The sequence below is a fragment of the Triticum aestivum genome, chromosome 7D, assembly GCF_018294505.1.
Source record: "Triticum aestivum cultivar Chinese Spring chromosome 7D, IWGSC CS RefSeq v2.1, whole genome shotgun sequence".
In the NCBI taxonomy this organism is placed as follows: domain Eukaryota; kingdom Viridiplantae; phylum Streptophyta; class Magnoliopsida; order Poales; family Poaceae; genus Triticum; species Triticum aestivum.
Window position 1 is genome coordinate 600776704 of NC_057814.1, and position 22528 is coordinate 600799231.

At 43.8% G+C, this 22528-nt stretch overlaps 1 non-coding gene across 1 annotated transcript; it reads left to right on the top strand.

Annotated features, from left to right (window-relative positions):
- The first annotated feature begins 1209 nt into the window (after nucleotides 1–1209).
- On the top strand, nucleotides 1210–1282 carry TRNAE-CUC (transfer RNA glutamic acid (anticodon CUC)). Its single transcript has one exon. It is a non-coding gene; the product is annotated as a tRNA-Glu (tRNA).
- Nucleotides 1283–22528: the final 21246 nt, after the last annotated feature.

The window sequence follows — 22528 nt, forward strand, 5'->3', positions numbered from 1 at the left end:
ACGGCGCGGGGTGGGGTGTGGAGGGTAGCCACGGCTTGGCGAAGGTGATGTGGATGCTCAGAGGAGACTGGCTGGGCACAGCCGGCGGCGGTTTCTATCGAGGCACTGCTGGCGTGCGGCGCCGCCCTCTAGGAGCGGCGTGGACGCGTGGTGGCAGGCATCGAGTCCACCTTATGTCTCCCATGCCGGAGCTCGATCCAATTGGCGGCGGCAGATAAGAATAGGAGGGAGGGTGAGATGTGCAACGCAAAAGGAGGCTGAGTTTACGGGAGAGCAATTGCGGTGGATGCATTGGGCTTTAGAAGGCCGTTACAGGAAACAGAAGAGCCTAAAAATAAGGATACAGAAGAAGAAACGACCTTTTAGCGCTGGGAGAGAGACCTAGAGGGGCTGCCGGGCTGGTCAGAGAGAGGGAGAGTTGTTGTTTTGGAAACTGAAGGATGACGTGGCATCTGATGTGGACAGTGTGCATGTAAAGATAATAATTGCTACAAGTGGGGATCAACTTCTTAAGAATGTAAGATGTGGTGCAACTTAGCAGTCTTAATTCTTAAAGACTAATTTCATCGAAGACTTGACATGGAAGCTCCTCCTCTGTACATACATGCTCACTGTTTATCCAGAATTCGAAATGCACTACCTGACCATTTGGACTTCCCTAGTTGATAAAGGAAAGACAGATTCACCCTGAACCTGAATCTCAATAATCTCTTCATAGTGTTAACTGTTAAGGCTTCAGGATGCTTCTCTCGGTGATGAACAGTTATCTACATTTTTAGTTTGCTTCCTGCTAGTTTTTTGGTAAAAGCAAATGCATGTAAAAGCTATTAGTTGCTTGATGAGCTAATTGCTACTTTGTGATGGTAACCTTTATTGAACCTTTAGATGTTTATATGGCTGAGAGACACTGATGGTTGATGATTCCAGACTTTGAGCAGTTGTAGGGGTCAGCTTCGGGAGGCATATTGCTCGAATTTTCTCCCCCATTGGGATTCGATCATGCGTCGCCATTAGAAATTCAGATGTGTTATGGATCAAAGAGAGCTACAGCGAGCAAATGTAGCCGCTGCTCGGTTCAGGGATGTTGCCACCCATGTCTGAATTCAAGCAAAGCTGCGATTCAGCTCTAACGTTCGTGCTGTTTTGTGTTGTGTACAGGACAGACACGCCACAACAATAGATATGTTTCAGTATTGGCAGCGTCATTATTCCGTCGTAGTCTAGGTGGTTAGGATACTCGGCTCTCACCCGAGAGACCCGGGTTCAAGTCCCGGCGACGGAAAACCCTTTTTTGGGATTCTTTTTTGTTTGACGATTCCAAGATTTAGAACTGGGGGGGCAGCCTTGTGATGCTACGGATCCACTGGGAAGCATTTGATCACGTGTTGCCATTCAGAGATGTGTTATCGATCAAAGTAAACACCGCGGCCAGCAAACATGGCTGTTGTAAGCCATGTCTGAATCAAACAGTATGCTTTCTGAATCAGATTGGAGAACATTCAGTGAATTGTGTGAATAAGAATGCACTTTAGCTGAACTGTTTCACGATGGGCGTCCATTTCCATTTTTTCAGCTATGCATTTTTCTTTTCATACCAAAGCCAGCGGGAATCCAGCCGAGAAATTCTCATCCGGAACTGGGAGGTCGGGCCCTATCCAGACGGAGAAAACGAGGACTGCCGGCAACGCCTAAGACTTTTTGCACTATCTTAGCTGAGAAACGTGTGTGGGCATCACGCTCACCATGCTGGAGAAGAAGAGCCAGGCACAGGTAGCCAGCTTCGCCGTGCCGAGGTCCGCATTTTCTCCCAGTCTCAGAGGAAACACGCTTGGGGCCGCAGCAGATTTGTCCGGAAGGTCTTCAGTTAGCCATGTTGCCGCAATCCATGAACAGATTACACATTCTCCTTCGTATCAAATGTTTGTGGAAACCAGATGATCTGAACATTGTGTTACTGGGCAACTTTCTGAATGTGAGAAAATGTAATGACTGCAGATGTTTTTTCAATCTGTAAACACCTGATGATATGCAAATTGTGTTATTGGCCATTTTTTCTTAACATGAGAAAATGTGCGTCACAACAGTTTAGAGTGTATGCACGGCCGGGTGAAGTGCTGCAACAAGCTAATCGTTTCCTAATGCCTCCCAAATCTAATTAACATGCTTATGGTAATGTGTGCTTGTGGCCCAATATATGTTTTGTGTTGCCTCAAAAGTCAAAGCCCAACATTAACAAAGTAAAATGAGGGGATTTGTCTTGAGTACTATTCACCATGATTACCTCACTCGGTGATAAACTATGTTGGCAAACCGCATGTCTATCTTCCTTTATCTGATTCTGGCTGTGTGATCACCGTGAACCACGGTTGATGGGAACTATATATATATGCACGAACACTTGATGGGGAGGCTGGAAAAAATAAATGTCATAACAACTCACCGACGAGATGAATGGTGACGAGTCATTGATTTACTTTACTTTTTCTTTGAAAAACTAGGGACGGTTGCTTGAGTTTGTACAACCACTTTTCCAACCAAGTAAGTTGCTTGTCCTTGGTAGGATATTAAGATAAAGTTAAGGCAATTGGTTTTAGAAAAACAGTTGGTTTGCCAACCGTCCGACCTCAAGCGCGTAGCCATTGGATCGAAGGCAAATGCTTTGTCTCCCACCAATCTAGCAAACAATCCCTCGAAGTAGATCGACCCACTCGATAACACCGTCGAGAGACTTGCGAGTTCGGAGTGCGTCACCGCGCTCTGCAACATCTCTGTCGAGCGTCGCAACAACCTGTCTCTTGGCACAGCGTCAAATAGTAGCATTTGAGCCTCAATGATAGGACTTTCTGCCCACAAACAAATAGTAGCAGTTCAAACTAGAAATATTTACTTTGGATATTAAATCCGCAAGGAAGGGCAAGAATCCAGACAAATGAGGAGCTAGTGGATAGTTTGAATTTCAATTATTAGGTAGAGGAATGAAACACTTGTCTTTCAGTCTTTTGTACGGAGTCGGCATCAACAATAACATTGGGTTGTCGCGAGCAATGGGGCGACAATAAAATTTGGTTAATTGACATGTGTTAATTAAGTCTTAACATGATGCATACAAGGATATGCAATCATCTAGTTCACCTGACTTGGTTCCAAGTTGTTCTCACACATGATTTTCTCAAATCTTTATATTTATTCGGGTTTCATCAAGTGAGGAGCGGTTCACTGATTTGAGTCTGCTACGAGGAGCTCGAGATTTTCTTCATGTGTACGGAGTCCTTCTTTGTTATCTCGCACTAGGCGGCATATGCCAAGACCATCCATGTATCAAGGCGACTCTTGTTACTCTTGATTCTACATTTTGTTGTTTGATGGGATAGGCGGTGTGCATCTTAACATGTGGAGTAATGATGCATAGTACATCATAGCAATCAGGAGTGATGCATAGTACATCATCGGAATCTTCTATATCTAAATAGCTAACCCCCACTAACTATTTCTCTCAACATGCAAACATGCCACATCATCGCACAACATGCATGAAAAAAGGGCCCACCTCCATTACCACATGTCTCTCAACATGCAAGCATGCCATTTTCATCATGAAACATGTATGAAAATAAGACCCATCTCCACATGCAAACATACATGATAATTTTCATTCTATTACGCTATTTATATTTAATAAACATTTTACAACTATATACTCCCTCCGTTCCTAAATATTTGTCTTTCTAGAGATTTCAATAAGTGACTACATACGAAGCAAAATGAGTGATCCTACACTCTAAAATATGTCTACATACATCCGTATGTTGTAACCATTTGAAATGGCTAGAAAGACAAATATTTGGGAACGGAGGGAGTAGTAATCAAACATAATAAATTATATGTATTTTCAATTTTAGCTTTTATACTATTACTTCAGATATTCCTGTTTCGTATAATGAATCACATTAAAGTATATTGCAAAATATTACCGCAACAACGTGCGGGGCATCATCTAGTCTATAGTAATGATGCATAGCACATGCACCGCTTGACAAACATCAGCATCAAGCTAATCATTTCCTAATGTCCCCCAAATCTAATTAACATGTTGGTGGTAGGGTGCGCACGTGGCCTAATGTGTGTTTTGTATTGCCTAAAAACATGACTTTAACAAAGTAAAATGAGGGAATTTTCTTGGGTACTATCCACCAGGACTAGCTCACTCAGAGATGAAATATGTTGGCACACCGGATGTGTATCTTTCTTTATCTTCTTATGGCTATGTGATCACTATGAACCATGATTGATGGGAACTATATATATGCATGCACACTTGATGGGAGGTTGGCAAATAAATAATGTCATAACAACTCATGGACGAGGTGGATGGAGACAAGTAATTGGATTGTTGTACTTTTTCTTTAACATCTATAGAGGTTTGCTTGAGTTTGGACCTCCACCTTTTGAACCAAGTGAGCTTCTTGTACTTGGTTGGATACTAATATAAAGTTAAGGTGAGTGCTAGGTGCCAATTTATTTGCCAACCGTCTGACCCAAACGCTTAGCCATTGGAATGAAGCCACACAACATCTTCCTTTTCTCCAATCAATGCAACCAAAATCCCTCGCGGCACACCGACTTCCCTGGCAGCTTAGTTGGTAAACCATGTGGGCACACAGCCGCATCGCCACCAAGCCTTGTAGTAGTGCCTCTCTCCACGCAACAGACAGTCTCCGGCATAATAAAAATTCGGCGATTTATGCTTTCTCATGCTAAGTCTTTAATAATTAGAGAGTTAAAATGTGTCATCCAAAATATCAATGGGAATTCAAAATGAATCATAGTGTGGTATATTAGAATGGTATTCCCCTTTGAATGTTCTGGCTGACCGACTTGGCACATGTTTACACTTGATATGAGAAGTTTAAATCGGCCTTGATGATATGACTTCCGATTAGTATCATATTCATATTACCACATAATGATGACATGTTCAAAATGCATGACTATTTTGTTCGTGCTCTCTAGTTGGTCGCTTCCTAGTCTTTTGCTATTCTTCATGTATACTAGCCATGAATTCTGCTTGTGCCAAATCCTTGAGCCAGGTTTTGCTATAAGAGTCCATCATATCTACTTATTTGTATCATTGCTAAAGATATAAAAAGTAAATTGGCATTGGTGCATTAACAAAAAGTAAATATACTATTAAATGTTTCCTAATGCTTAAATGATCGTAAACATATTTTTTCCACGATCTCGTAATGGTGGCTCTAGACATTAAAAGATGCGGGAAAAGGCCTACTAAGCAATGGTCTCCAATTCTAAAAGTGGAAGGAGAACAAATCTTTCTAAACTAAAGATATATAATGTCCGATCGGCATGCCATAACCGGCAAATCAACATCCAAGTCAGCAGCCGATTGTGTGGATGTACTTGAAAGAATGTCTAATTGACTTCTATTCCCTCCACATCATCCCTCTTGTGCATGTGCGTGAGATGATTCCTGTTGAGGGTTGTACCGAGGGTGCCTTTGATTCCGAGGATACATATGCTATGGTTGTCATACCTTATTTTTGTGAGTATCTAAGTTGGCTTCCCAAATTCTTTTCATACCCTTACGGATCTAATTAAGATTGCTTCTTCCACATGGGGACACTGAATATGGGTGCAATATGTGGTTCAAGCTATAAGTGTTGATCAAGATGCTTCAAGCTCCAACTCCAGCATTGAGTGGCCAGTCAAGTCAAAGAAGAGGCAAGAGACAACATTTATGCAAAGTATCACTATATCGTAGTGAAATCCAATACAATGCAGGTTAGCATAAAGTGTTATAATCAATGAATTAACAACGAGTAGATCATTCTATTAAATGAAAAAAAACTAAATGTTTTATTTATAGTAAATATTGAACCATTCATAGTTACAAGCTTACGATTGCAGGTATTTAGGGAACAAAGTAGAGTTACATGAAAGAGTATTAATGGTGTGTCAACATTTTTTACTCAGTTATTCGTATGACATCCTAAATCACGATATTAACATTTGCCAATTCTTCCCAAAATTTGTGTGCCAATTTGTATTACCAAATGAACCAAAAAATTTATTTAAAAAATGCACTCCACCCATTTCAAGGCATCATAATTTGTTCTCGTATATTAGTCGTATGCTTCATATTTCTTTTCTTCTTTTGCTCTTTTGTCAAGATGTACAGGCGCACCAACACGTGCCTTTATGTTCTATTATAAAATTGAGTGTGTGGTACGTCACACCATTATAGGGGGCAATGGAAAATGTATGTATTTCCGATGGTAAAATCTTAAGCATTAATCCAAAACATTGGTAATAAGAGTTGAACCACTTCAATACTACAAAATAAGCGCATGACAATTTCTGCTTCCGTCTATGGAGGGCCTGCTTTTACTTTTATGTCGAGTCATTCCATCCTTCTTTTAAAGCACTAACTATTAAGAGCTTGATTATCATTCTTAGTTTATATGCATTTTGTTAATATATATAACATTAAGCAATGTACGACTATGATGCTTTCAACTCCGGATTCGTATACTTAGTCGTATCTTGGATTCATTGATGTCTCGTGGATAATACTGACATCGTTGAGGTTCAGAAAAGACTTATGAGATACCGTGTTACCACATTATATTATGTTCACTTTGAACATGTTGGCACACTGATCTTTCACCATTGTGGCTTTCTAATTGATTTAGATCTTATCATAGGATGAGCCAAGTCATTAAACTTTTGTTATTCATTTGCTTACTCCACTGGCTTCAGAAGAACCACCCTGCCGCCAATATGCTAATGCTCCGGCATCCAGACCCAACTATGGCGCGGATGCACTCCTCCCTGGCCACCTCCGGCTGCTGAAATGTACAATTTCACGAATTTGTAGAGAGCATTCTCAGTTTCTAAGCCGGTTGTTACTCCGGTATGGAGTTCCCCTCCTAACTCATCAACCCCATTTTTCATGACATTGTGCACAAAGCATCACTATTTAGAGAAATCTTTTTTGGAAATGAGAGAAATTATTATGGTTTCAGTGCTGTAAAAGAATCTCATGTGAGAATCGAGACATACAAGATTATAATATTTCTGTAGGGGGATGGAGCGTCTGGCTGGGGGAAATAATCTTATGCGACCCGGGTCGTATACTCCGATCGTGAGACCCTCTTCAGCGGAGGGCACTTGGCAAAAACGATTCTTAATGCAACCTGCCAATTAATCATCGTCTAATTTTTCCAGTAAAAAGTCGCTAATCCCATTCCTATACCAAATCCCGATCCCCTTTCTTCTATGGCGTCAACGCTCGCTCGTCATCCACTCCTGCTAGTCATCGCCTACGAAAGCTGGCTTCGTTGCGGAAGCACCAGAGCTCCGTCTCCGCTGCTCTCCCAGCCGTCCGCAACCCGGCTCCTCGCGCCCCGGCAGCCACTGGCGCTCCGTCCATGGCAACCTCCTCAGCTCGGCTCCGCCGGATGTGTCATAGCTACACGATATTGACCTCCTGGCTGCATCTTGCAAAGTACGGTGTCGCGAGCTGGGCTACCGACGGGATTGCGCACACGGTGCTGGGGTGTTGTTCTTGGTGTAGAGGAGCTCACCGGCGAGCAGCGGGGCGTTTCACGCCGGCGTGGGAGTTCGAGACGGGGAAGGAGACGGCTGCTACCTTGAGATTCGTATTGCCACGCGTCGCACGGGAGAAAGGGTCTCATGAGCAGCTTCGTACGACCCGGTCGTACAGGATTATTTTCCTCTGGCTGGAAGGGGCACGCAGTAGGGAAGTGAGCGTCTGGATCCGAGCGCCCATGAGGCCTGGTTGCCACTTGGGGCACATGGCGGTCAGATCCAGGCCACACATGGGAGTCAACATGGCAGTGGCGTTGTGCCGAGGCCGGAACAAGGAGGCACGGGGCGGCACATCGGCGGGTCATGGTGCACTGTACGAGATGGCGACATGATGTAAATGACGCTGTAGGCGTTGATGCCACACATGCATCATTTTCTGCTGCCAATACTGATTCTTGAGGTCTACAGGCACTGCCGCCGAGGTATGAGGAGGTGTACACGGCAAGTCCAGCAGTTCCCCTGCAATTTCTGCCCTATATCCCAAAACAGGGGACTCCTCTAAAAAGATTCTCCCTTAAAAATTGTTGAACTCCGACATTTCCCCTAAACATCTCCCTTATTCTATATTTTAGTAATATTTCATAACTACCAACAGATATTTTTCCAACAGCTAGTATTCAACTCTATAAATACATGATCACGCCTCATATCTCTCGCAATCCTGATCATGCCTCCTCTTGTACTTCTCTTTCGCCATCTCTCTGCCATCTCTCCACAATGAAATGAGTTGCCGTCGAAGCTTGGCCCAGAAATTTTGCGAAGATTCCTCCTCTGAAGATGAGGAACTCACGATGGCTACAATCGTAGCAGAGGAAGAACAAGCCCGGTTGGATGCTCCACGACATGGAGGTACACAACCAGGACGTCACACCGAGAGTTGGAACCACCACCATCAAGGATGACAGGCCCCCATTGAGGTTGATTGTTTTAGCCGCACATGCCCACTACCCGTCTGCACCATCACTGTTGTAGTCTGAGCAACAGGAGAACCCCTACGGCTGCAAGACTCCCGCGACTTGGTATTTGAGATGCATGTCCTAATCATCTTGGTTGTGACCAGGTGTGGTATGCAGGAATCAGTCAGAAGAATGTGGTACATAATTAATACTCCATCCATCCTAAAATATGTGTCTTAACTTTAGTATAACTTTGTACTAAAGTTAGAATAAAGTTGAAACACTTATTTTGGGACGGTGGTAGTAATAGTTTCATCATCTCATATTCATGCTACTTCTAGTTAAGTAAGCTTACTTCTCCTTTTGATCTATAGTTCATTTATATTATCCAAAGTGATTTGAATTAAAACAACATTTATGTGGTTTCTTAGCTTTTTCTATCTCAAACTTTGCATCATAATGTTAGGTGCTAGAAAAATAAATGCCTGAGACATGTTTTAAGGAACACAAGGACGCATTCTCTTTGAAGAGCAAGCAATCAAAGTACGGAGCAACATGATCCTCCAAATTCCCATTATCATGGCAGTGATTCAAAATAGAGGTTCTCATAATTGGAGGCGATTTAATCATATATGATGATTAGCCTAATGTGCTGCTCTAACATTTTAAACATTTTTTGACCCGGGAGCAATCAACAAACTCTGACCTCTTTGTAATGTTTGATTACCATTTATGTAGGGCTTTGTACTTCAGGACAACATATTCACGCACTACAGAAAGTGAGTGTAAGTGGTAATATCACTCTATCGTGGTAGACTGGAAATTAAAGATTGTAACTTGATAGCATCTGCATAATTGTTAATAAAAATTGTAGTAAAATAAAAAAGGTTAAGTCTACTGCTTGGAATAAGCTGTCATTTGTCTTCCTTCTACTGTTTCCTCTATATGTTATTTTGATTGTTTTTTCCATCTACACTTCAATTTTTTATACCATGGTTAGTTGCCTTTAGTTAGTTTATTGCATTTGATACTTCCCCTAGTTCATTTACATTAGTTAGTTCTACAACAAGCTTCAATCAATTGTTCATCCCTGCATCAATGAATAGGTATGGAGTTGCTTATTGTTACTTCAAAACAACAAGACTGTGTGATGATTCCTACATAGTGATTAACATATCTATTTTCTTTAAGAAGTGACATGTACATTTATTCTTTGGAACTGGCGGTAATCTCATTGTACCGGCTAGTCAATAGACCATGGTTTTTATAATGATCACATGCTATTTATGCCTCTTTTGTATTGAGATCGCTAGAAGTGACATGGGTCGAAGAAGGTCAAGTACAAGATGAAGATTAATAGGAAGATTTACAACCCAATGTTGAAGTGTGTAACCCATTTTGTGTGCATTTAGGTACAATTCAAAAGTAAGAAATTTAGAAGAATTTTTTCAGGCTTCGTACATGTGTGGTTGAGGAGAGAGCAACATCCAGCCACTACAAACTTGACATATGTGCAATGGTAAAATATTGCCCTTTTCTTGGTGCTTGTAATTTTTGATGTCTCATGGTTAGGATAATAAGTCTGCAATTGGTGATGGTTTTGTTTTTCCCAAAAGAACTAATGTCATGAAAATAACAAGTCGGGTCTTCCAGTTTATCTTGGAAAAATGCCATGTAGCCCCCAAGGGCCGGCTCATCTCTATGAGTGAGTCGGCCTTCCAAAATAAAGTTTGAGAAGTGACATGTAGCCCCCAAGGGCCGACTCAATTCTATGATTGAGTCAGGTCTCAACTTGTTAATTGTAGGTAATGAACTAAAAGTGCATCATGTAGCTCCCAAGGGCCGACTCATGTTAATGGAATGCGTCGGGTCTTTTAGCCTTATCTTGTTTGAAAAAAATGACTTGCATTAGCCCCCAAGTGCCAAGTAGTTTGCTTGCAGCTACTTGGGACTCTGAAACATAGAAAATTTTGACTTGCCTTTGGTACCCCTCTAGTGCCGAGTTGTATAATTTTGCCGGCTTGGGATTCCAGTTTTTGAGTGATGTTTTTGATTGAAATCAGGATATGTTGAATGAAGCAGCCGACTTACAAGAGCGGCTTAAGTCGGAAAAGAGTCTGTGTGAGAAGGCCGAGTCATCAGCCGCTGCACTGCAATAGTTGGTGCAAACTGCATCTGACGAGTTGAATTCTTTAAAGGCCTCTTATGAAGAGGAATAAAACAGCGTTGGTGAAACGCGCTGAAGACGCCGAAGGGCAGCTTAAATCGGTTGCCGAAGAGCTGGACTCATTAAAGGGTCATATCACCCAAATGACGACAGCTATCTTTGGTAAGTATATTTGCCAACACTCATTGATGAGTCGCCTACCGACTTATGTTGCATGATAGAAGTGTTGTAGCCTTTAAACTGTCCAACTGTTGTAGGTAACAGCAGTGGCCATCTTCGCCAGGATAATTTGCTAAAGTTAAAGGCTGTATACACCTTCCTTCAACAACTATATGCAGGGAACCTTTACACCATAATGGCTGTTATAGGTGGAAAAGGGGCGCTGCGGTTCATAAGGGATGTGTTGAGACAACTCTCCACAATTCCAAAACATATTGAAGAGTTGAACAAATCGGCCGCCCGAGCTGGTGCACAGATGTCTCTGAGTCGCGCCAAAGCTTTTATGCCAGAGATGGAACCGGTTGAAATGCTTGATGGCTTTCCAGAATTGAAGGAAGACGGCAGTCAATTTTATCAAGAAGATTATGCCCGTTGTATGAAGGAGACTCGCTTCTTGGAGACTCAAATAGTTGAAAATCTCGATCTGAGACGCTATCAGGCGGCTTATGATGAAGAGAATGCGCGGGTCAACCCGCCAACTTTTGAGCCTTTTGATTTGACTCCTGCACGGCATAAGCATATCTTCGCTCCTGATGTTGACATGTCTATTATCATGCAAGACGATGCTGTCTTCCAAGCTTTAACGACTATCGACTGGAATCTGAACAACCTTCAGATCGGAGAAGAAGAAGCGGCGCGGGATAACCCGGAGCCATCAAATGCTGGAGATCGTCAAGAAGGAGTTAACCCGGAGAGCAACAACCTGGACGGCACCGAGGCTGGCTTGCAGGAGTAGTTATACTTCTTAAAAACTTATTGATAATTTGAAGCCCTGGTGTGGCTTATGTAATAGGGTAGTAGAAAACACTTGTCTCATCTGGAGGGCCATCGCGCACTGTGATACTTTGTAGTATATTTTGTGAAAAACTTTAACTGGTGTGGTGTTATGTTGACCCGCCCAGTATCCTTTTGAAGAATCTATTCTTCTGTGTAATGTTCTGACGAGTCATGCTTGTATGAGCCACCCATGGATGACCCTTATCTGCACGACTCATGATTTAAAGTAAGCTGGTGTATCAATGGCCCGGCGACTTCTTTGTCAGTATCAATCTTTGATCAGAAACAAACCAGTGTATCTTGACCCGGCGAGTCATGATCAGTATTAAGCTTCGATCAGAAATAAGCCAGTGTATCTTGACCTGGCGACTCATGGTCAATTTTACTCATGATAAAAAGTAGATAGGCCTATAAAACAAACAAGTTTAGTAGATAAAAAAGCATAAATGTGTTAAGTCCGATTTCGAGGCTCGGCAATAAAGACCGGCTTTTGAGGCTCAAGTCTCGCTTCAATAAAGCTGGCGTGATATCCTATGGTTTATCCTAGCTCTCTATAGGCCGGATCTCACATGACATAAGCCGACATTTTAACCTTGACAAGTTCAAGGTCATAATAGATTGACTGTTAAGAGTACGTCGGGTCATCTTGGCGGATGAGCATCAAGCAAACAGGCAAGTTTAACCATGATGAACAATATTCCAAAGCCTGTTGGTCTCCTCCTTAGATGTACGTGATTTAGCATGCTCACATATGTCAACCAGGTAATATGAAGTTATGAACCATTGTTTAGATTTTTACTGATGACAAAAGGCCCTTCCCATGGAGGTGAAAGCTTATGCATGCCAGTTTGATCTTGAATCAGCCGGAGCACTAAGTCGCCCTCCTGGAAAGTACGGCTATGATAGCGACGTTGGTCTTGTTGATATATGGCTGATCTTGATGCTGCAAAGTCACGTTCTTCTTCCATGCATCTAGAGAGTCTTGTCGAGCCTACTCATTATCTGCTTCGACATAAGCTGCCACTCTGGGGGAATCATGACGAATATCGCTTGGTAACACTGCTTTAGCACCGTAAACCATGAAGAAAGGCGTCTATCATGTTGATCTATTGGGGTAGTTCGTATGCTCCAAAGGACAAAAGGGAGCTCCTCAACCCAACAGCCCAGACTATGCTCAAGAGGAACCATAAGTCTTGGCTTAATGCCTCGCAAGATCTCCTGGTTAGTACGTTCTGCCTGTCCATTGGACTGTGGGTGTGCCACTGAGGCCACGTCAAGCCAGATGTGCTCTTGCCGACAAAACTTTTTCATGGGTCTTTTGGACAAGTTAGTCCCATTATCAGTGATAATGTTGTGTGGATAACCAAAACGGAAGATCAACTTCTTCAAAAACTTGACTATTGTTACTGCATCGCAATTGCTGATTGGCTCTACTTCAAACCACTTGGTGAACTTGTCAACAGCAACCAAAAGGTGGGTTTTCTTATCCTTGTTTCTTTTGAACGGACCAACCATATCAAGCCCCCAGACTGCAAAAGGCCAAGTGATCGGAATCATCCAGAGTTCTTGAGCAGGCACATGAGCTTGTCGTGCGAATTTCTGACATCCATTACACTTGCGCACCCAATAGAAACCGTGTCGAAAAGCCTTTGCAACCAAGGATCTTGAGCCGGCATGATGACCACAGTCGCCAGAGTGAATCTCATTGAGTATTTCTCGACCCTCATTAGGGGAAACACATCGTTGAAAAACACCGGTGATGCTTCTTCTGTGTAACTCGCCATGGACAATATTCATAGACTTGGTGCGCCAGACGATCTGAAGAGCGAGAAGTTCATCCTCGGGGAGCTCGCCTCGAGTCAGATACGCCAAATAAGGAACCGTCCAATCTGGAGTAGCACGAAGAGCCGCCACTAATTGTGCCTCCAGGTCAGGTATCGCCAAGTCTTCCTCTGATGGCAGTTTAACAGAGGGGTTATGAAGAACATCAAGGAACACATTGGGGGGGGGGGGCAGCTTACGCTGATAGACAAGTCGAGACAGAGCATCAGCCGCCTCATTGAGCCGTCGATCGATGTGATCCACCTGATAACCTTTGAAGTGGCCTGCAATAATAGTCACTGCATGCCCATAAGCCGCCATCAGGGGATCCTTTGAATCCCACTTGTCAAAAACTTGCTGAGCAACGAGGTCAGAGTCGTCCAAACACCTGACCCGACTCAGATTCATCTCCTTACCCATACGGAGACCATGGAGAAGAGCTTCATACTCAGCTGCATTGTTAGTACAAAGGAAACATAATCCTTAGAACATAAAACAAATTGTCACCTCGAGGGGAAAATAAGATAACCCCAGCCCCCGAGCCTTCCAATTGCCTAGACCCATCAAAGTGAATTGTCCATTAGTGTTGTCAGGTTTCTGTTCTGGGGTCTGGAGTTCAGTCCAGTCGTTGATGAAATCCACTAGTGCTTCTGACTTGATGGCTGTGCGGGGCACATATTTCAGATGATGCGGCCCAAGCTCAATTTCCCACTAAGCAACCCGACCTATGGCTTCCCTGTTCTAGATGATATCTCCCAATGGGGCTGAGCTGACCATAGTGATAGGATGCTCTAGAAAATAATGTTTCAGCTTGTTTCAGCTTGCGACTCGCCATGAGGACCCCGAACACCAGTTTCTCCCAATGTGGATACCACTGTTTGGACTCAGTTCAAACTTCGCTGATATAGTAAACTGGCCTTTGAACTGGATATTCTTTCCCACCCTCCTTCCGCTCCACGACAACTACAACACTTACCGCTTTGTTATTGGCGGTAATGTACAGGAGCATAGGCTCTTTGTCAATAGGGGCGGCCAAGATAGGAGGCTCGGCCAGCTGTTTCTTGAGAGATTCAAAAGCGTCATTGGCAGCATTTGAGGGGCAGGTCATTCTGTGTGGTGGGTTTATTCAGGGACGTCATATCAGCCGGGTCAACATTGGATGTGTAGAACTTCAACTCCTCCGCTGCACAAGCCGACTCATCATAAGCTGCATCCCCTTCGTCACACTCACGAGCAATTTTTCTGTCGCCATTGACCGTGATAGTGCCCTTCGGCCCGGGCATCTTGAGCTTGAGATAAACATAACAGGGTCGGGCCATGAAACGAGCATAAGCCGGCCTCGCAAAAAGAGCATGATACGGGCTCTTGATTTTGACCACCTCAAACATAAAGAACTCTGATCTGTAATTGTACTCATCACCAAAAGCAACTTCTAGCTTAATCTGCCCGACAGGATAAGCAGACTTGCCGGGAACGATTCCGTGGAAAACAATTGAGGATGGCGAGAGTTGTTTGTCTGATAAGTTCATGTGTCTAAAAGTGTCATGAGATAAGATGTTAATACTGCTTCCTCCGTCCATCAGCACCTTGGTAAGAACATACTCATCGACTTGAGGTTCCACCACCAAAGCTAAACAACCGAGATTCTCAACCCGAGGAGGATGATCCGCCCTGCTCCAAGTTACTAGTTGCTCTGACCAATTCAAATATGCAGGGACAGCTGGCTCAACCATGTTAAATAGCGCGCTTCTGGAGTTTGTTATCTCGGTTGCATATGCTAGTTGTGAAGACATGATATTGCCCGCTATTCAACTGCTTATGATTGCTCTAAAAACCTGACCGATTACCCTGGTGCTGAGTTCCTTGGCCAGAATGCTGATTTCCTCCACAATGATTACTAGACCCATGATATCCAGACCCAGACCCGTCGTGGCCGTTGTACCCGCCAGATGAGCCGCCTGCCCCCGGAAAGCCGGATCCTGAGCCGCCAGCCCCCAGTTGACCTGAGTTTCCTCCACCACCACCCTGGTGATTCTGATAAGCTTGGTTGCGATACTGCTGCATAATATAGCAGTTCTCCCAAGAGTGGTTGTCCGGCTTATCTGGTGTACTGTGTTTGGGACAAGGGGCCTTGAGGGCTTCTTCGAAGTTACGAGCTTTATTCACGTTGAACGGTCTCCTAGAATTATCCCGCCTCTGGCCTTTGAAACCAGTATTAGTGTTGGCAACGAAATCTGAGCCGCCATCAGGATGCTTACGCTTACCACCATTGCCTTGATTGTCATGGTTCCCGTTGTACCTAGAGTTATTCTGTTGATGTCCTTTGCCACCACCGTTTTTCTTGCCCTTGCCGAATTTCTCATCATCTGACGTTGGATCCTTCATGGTGTCCGACTCAGCGTATCTGGTAAGTGCAGCGAGGTTGGTGGCCGCTGCCACCAAATTATCAACAGGGTTGGAGAAGTGACCCGCCGGCGTTACAAGGCGATCTAGCGTTGAACGAACCGGCGGCGGACGAGGGGCCGGCTCAATCCGTTGACATTGAGCCGGCTGATTGGGTTGAGCCGGAGGCGGCTGTCCATCTTCGTTTTGAGGCACAACTCGGTTCAATTGGGGTATAACCGGTGCCACCACTACAAAAAAAATACACTTCCGTGATGATACGTGTTTGTCACAGTAGGTCACGTTTTTTGTCATGCATGTACATCCATGACGATTTTATGACAGAATGATGATAGTCATACCTGTGCTGTCGTAGAAGTGTTCCATGACATTACCAAAATTATCATCACGGAAGTGTCCACTTCCATGACGATAAATCGCGCGTCACAGAAGCGCTTTCGTCAAGGGTGACCGACACGTGGCGTCCACCGTAACGGAATGCCATTAAGCTATCGGGTCCGGTTTTGGATCTGATAACCCATTAACAGCCCCGACCAATGGGGATTTTCCACGTGTAAAATCATCATTGGCTGGAGGAAACACGTGTCGGCTCACCGTTGGGACAGATGTCATCCACTCATTGGACCCAAGGCGCCTACGATATGTCGACACATGGCACGGCCCAAGAGAGGCCCATTCCTGTGAAAAGGCTGGCCCGTTTGACTTGGTCAAAAGGTGGCGGGCCGGCCCACGGAAAGCCTGTTAATGGCCTGTTCGCATATAGCCCATTTACAGCCCGCTAACCCAGGGCCCGTTACGACTTCTCTGAATTAGGCCCAGTACCGTCATCTGGTCCGTCCAATATGATTCCAGCCCATTTTAACTTCCGACCCATGTATGGCCCATGACGTCTTTCGGCCCATATGAGGCCCTTTGTAACTCTTGGCCCATTAACAGCCCGTGGTGAAACTGGCCCGTAATGAACAGTGTATCACTTCATACCCATTAACGGCCCATTATTCCATTGGGCTGTTTCCAGCCCATGTTATCTTTCGGCCTTCTCAGGGCCCATTTATTCTTGGGCTCATTTCCAGCATTCGGTTACTTATGGCCCGTTACTGTCATTTTCTGCTTGTGGGCCAAATTCAGCCCGTGGTTACAGTCGGCCCGTTTGTGGCCCGTTAATACGTTGGGCCGTTTTCATCTAAAAAAACCCGTTGGGCTGTTTTCATAGAGTTATCAAATACGGCCTATTAACGACCCGTTATGGTCCAAGAATAGTACGACCCATGATTGGCGAAATGATGATACGCCCCGTAGAAGGCCCATGGATCCTACGGCCCGTATAGAAGGCCAATGGATCCTACGGCCCGTAGAAGGCCCATGGATCATACGGCCCGCAGCAGGCCCATGGTTACAACAGTCTGTGTGTTGCCATGATTATTTTGGCCTAGTTTCCAAAAATAGGTTATTGTGGCCACTAGAAAAACACAGAAAAAGAACTGCAGTGACTACAAGCAAACAACTAAACAAGACAATAAGGAAGTAAATAAGCAAGCAATTAACGCTAGCCTATTACCGCTATTACACATATTACATCCACTGGGCATCAAAGTTCGCCACCAGTGCAAATATAGGGAACAAAGCAGCATATTACATACACTGGCCATCAAAATTGGCCACCAGTGCAAATAAACGCGGCAGCAAAACAAGAGCATAACTGAAACAACTTCAGAAGAGCTCAAGAAACGTTATCCTGGGTATCCACCATGCTGGGAATAAGCTTAGCAAGCTTATTAGCTTTGTCATGTTTGGCGCTAAAATCCTCCAACGCTTGCTGTTGCACCAGAAAGTATGCATCTGAATGCTCCAGGGACTTCTGCAGTCCTTCCGCTTCTTGTCGCAGCACAGCTGATCGATGTCTTTCAGCTTGTAGTTGAGACTCAAGAAACCGAACTGATTCAGACAGTGAGTTTGAATAGCTTGTGCAAGCGGTAGTGGCCAGTAACTCGAACACTAAACCAAGATAGGACTTTGGGGTTGTCTCACTGTCTTCAAGATAGTCTTCCTTATCTGTTTTATCAGCTTTGTTGCAGACCAACAAGGATGTGTCACTATCCTGAACCTTATCCGCATTACTTCCTTTACCATTGCTTAATAAGGCACTCTTCCCCAATATTCTGTCAGCATTCTAAAAGAAGAAACAAGCAGACACATAACAGGTTTAGCATGTACTAGTATATGAAACTCATTTCGGTGAACCAGTTCATTAGTAAGGTGGACAGGATTAAACTACCAAGTCTTCTATTGCCAAGTACTAGTACATAATAAAAGCATCAAACAAACATATATCTATGTCCTATGGTCACTGCATTGTCTTGCCAAATCAAAATAGAGACACGGTTCAAATCATATCAGTTAAGACAAAGCAGCAGTGAAAGAATACAAAGCGTGGGAAACTACACGGCACAACAAGATTTCAGATGGGTACCACGGGTCTACATGTACAACAACACTATTGGCTCTGTTGTGATGCTAGTAATGTGCATGATATGAGAAGTCAACTGTATACACAATTGAAATTGAAATCAACAGAGCTATTGATAAGAGCAAACCTGTTAAAGAAACATGCGTGAACATACCTGCTGTGCCATTGGAGTTTCAATTGGATCCTTCAATTTAAAAATAAGTTTGTATGAGTAAATACAGTGATACAAGAGCAAAGCAGTATGCACGATAGCAATCATAGTTAAAAAAAGGCGTGTCTAAGCGAGTGCTTAAGCGCGCCTAGGCTCTAGGCGTTGGCAAAACGCATTGCGCATAACTACGCTTAATCTGTGCATAACTGCGCATAAGCATGCGCTTTGGTCAGTAAAGCGCAAGGCGGTGGCAAAACGCACAATTAACGCCTAGCGCTTTTTTGAACTATGATAGCAATGGAATCTTAAATTAGAACAGTTGTTCTTCAGGTTTAGGCACTTGTTCTACATGAACAGAGTACAGTAAGACGCAAGAATATAGTACTTAAAAATAGAAAATGAGCTCATAGACCTTACCACATTCTTGGTTCGGGACCAGTACAGAACAAGGCGTTCCCAGTCATCGTCCAGTAAATGTGTCTCAGGAGAACGTAAGGGAATTTGATGAGTTTCTTTGCCGGTGAAGTACGTTTTCTTCAGGTAATTCCGATACTGCCACCAAGCATTCTTGAAGATAGCAGAGGTATTAGCACAGGTTACCTCATCCTGAGTTTCCAAATCGGTCCTTCTCTATAGAGAAAAATGGGAAAATTTGCTGTATTATAACCATCATGGAGGTAGGATGTATGGGACAAAGCAAAGTAATTGCCATGAATAACATTACTTACACATAACTCCTGGACAAACACCTGCAACTGGCATTTTCCTTCATCTTCAGTATAATATTTCCAAGATGGGAAGATACGCACATACGATTTAACAACATCAAATGCGATAGATGCTAAACTACGACTAGCTGGTTGTGCTTCCTCCACAGGAATAGGCGTACTAACTGGTGGAGTTGGGGTTCGCCGTGGTAGTACTGGCCCTTTGGGCACTGGAGCTGCCTTACTAACTGCTCTTGTTTGGGAGCTCTGTGGTGGAGATGGTGCTGTGTCAACAGGAACTGGGTTACTATCTGCTGGGGTTGGGGTTAGATTGGGTGAAGCTGGTTCTCTGTCCATCGCAGTAGGGGTACAATCTGCGAGAGTTTGGGTTATGTGTGGTAGGGCTGGTTCTCGTGCATGTACAACCGGGGTGCTATCTCCACCAAGAGGTAGCACTGTTTTATTTGAAGACCGTGTTTTTAGTCCGCTAGATACTGGCATCACCCGCTCCAATTCAAATGGCTGATAAACAGGAAACATAGTTGAATGTACAGACATTGTATGAGAGACAGATGCAATAGATAGTGTGGAAAAAGAGGGCATGAAATAGTTGACATGTATATTGTTTAACTAAAACGGATAGCATGACATAATTTCACATATATGATGTCTATCTAAACTGGATAGCATAGCATAACATAATTCAAAGATATGATGAATAACTAAACAGGATCGCATGACATAATTCACCTACATGTTATCTAAGTAATCAGGATCGCATCATTTAATTCACATATGTGATTTATATGCTAAACAGAGGGCATTCGATATGATGTCTGAACTAAGAACATGGTGTTGAATATTGTGTATATGATGTCTAAACTATGCAATGCAAGACACCATATGCATGATATGAGCAGTATAACCGTGCCAAGTTAGAGCATACACCTCGGTGGGGGAATAGGACTGGTCATCTGTCTCTGAATCCATCTCTGAGGAGCTATCGGGACCCAACAAGAGATCTGCTTCGACAGGTAGCACTGTCTGCTCTGAAGGCCTTGTTTTCACTCCAGATTTTTCCATCTCCCACCCAAATGGCTGATTCACAGGAAGAGTAGTTTAATGTACAAACATTGTCGACAAATGGAAATGTAATGAAGAAAAGGATGGGCAAGATATCATTCAAATATATGATGCCTGGTTAAACAGGATGGCATTGCACATTTCACATATATTATGGCTGGCTAAAAGACATGAGACTGCATAATTCCCATATATGATATAGAAACTAAACAGGTGGCATTACAGAACATGTCTAAACTAAGCAGATGACATATATGATGTCAAAAGTAGGCACTGCAAGGCAACATATGCATGATATGACTAACATCATCATGCCAAGGTAGAGCAAACACCTTGGGGGTAAATAGGAGTGGTCAGCGGCGTCTGAATCCGCCTCAGAACAGATATCTTCCTCTGGATTACAATCTGGAGAGGGGTGGGGAGGGTTTGCCATTGAACCCACCATGGAGCGATGTCTGCATGACATTGTATTGCCGCGCAAAACTCTTCTCTTTTTCTCTACATGTTCAGCATGACTGTGTACAATATCTGACATGCATACGAAAAAATATGGTGAGATTATGTAAGGAGAGCATGCAGAAATTTAGAGTGATGGTAACAACCAGTGGATGGATCCAAAAATAATGATAGCATGCTGATGATTGCTTTAATTTAATAAAAAAGACAGATGGTGATTGCTTTACTATTTGTTTCCCACCCAAGATGAACAACATAGGCATACCCTAGGTGAACCAGATATTAGACAGAGATACTATTCATTGCTACCTCGATATGTGCCCCACAACTAATTTAGAACTCAAGTTTGAACATTAATTTGGACCTGACTTGGAGTCCAAGAGGTGAACAGGACGATAAAGTAGCAGGTAATTTTAAGCAATGCATAACATAAGCAGAAACAAAAGAGGGCGACCTCTCTTGTGGACCCGTGTACTCCTCAGGTTCATCTGCTGAGTCGATGATGGTGATGTCTTTGCGGTGGGTGCCGGCGGCAGGGAAGGAGATCAGAGGCGGCGAAAGACGGTCAGGAGTCGTGATGTCTGGTTTGGTGGATGTTTCTGTCTATGGAGCAGCTCAGGTGAGGTGGACGACGTCGTAGCAGGAGCAGGACAAACCACACAAAGTTCCCTTCGACACCTACCTGTAACTGAAGTAATTCTGTAAGGGCTCATTTGGCTTGCATGATTCTAAAAACGCAGGGATAGGAAAAACACCGGAATAGGATAGGAATGCACATGGTAAACAGAGCATTTGTAAACACAGGATTTCTGTCAACTTGGGTGTTTGGTTTACAGGAATTGGAAGAGCAGAGGAATTCAAAGAAACATGGCAAAAATAAAGTGAAACCATATGAAAGCGTGTACAGTTAGAATGTTATTCTGCCACTAATGCACTTGGTCTTGTTTTCATGCATAGGATTTTGAAAAGTAGGTCCAGGTGGATGTTTTGCTTCATTCCTTTCAACAAAATGCATGAATAATTGAATAGTAGAGTGCCATTGGAAAATTCCCTATTGCTATGTTTTTCCGTTGAACCAAAATAGCCCTAATGGATCGACATGAATGTATAGTAATAAGTAATGCAACAAGTGTACAACCTCTTTGCCGTAGCCGTGTCGACCTCAGCATCATTGGGTTGGTCGCTGAAGCAGTTGAGGCAGAGGTGGCCGTCGAAGGTGTGGAGGAAGATCTGAGGAATCTGTAGACGGCTTCCAGGGCACTGCTCTGTTGTGATGGATCGTTCTGTCGTTGGAGCAGCTCCGGTGAGCCGTAAGACGTCAAGGCTGAAGCAGCACAAGACAGACATCGTCAATCTCAAGTGGAATTCTAATAGCATCTCCAATAGATGATGTAAAATAGATGTAAAATTTACAACACCAAAAACCACCTGACTACAATAGATGAGGTAAAAACTGTTGACTCTGAACTTAACTGTCAAAACTGAAATTTACTGTGGAATCTGAATGTTACTGTCGAAACTAAACGCAATGGTAGCAGAGAGGCACTTGACATGTAGTTTAGGGAGGGCCTGCAGTTCATCTTCAACCTGCACCCCCCTGAGCCGCCAGCCACCACCGGCCGAACCACCGGCCCAAGCGCCGCCTCGCCGCCCCGAAACAACTCCCCACCGCCAGTCCGCCGCCGCCCTGGCCAGCCCTCTAGACCCCCGCCCCCACCCTGAACCCTAAGATAGATAGTGGGGTACCTCTCCGGC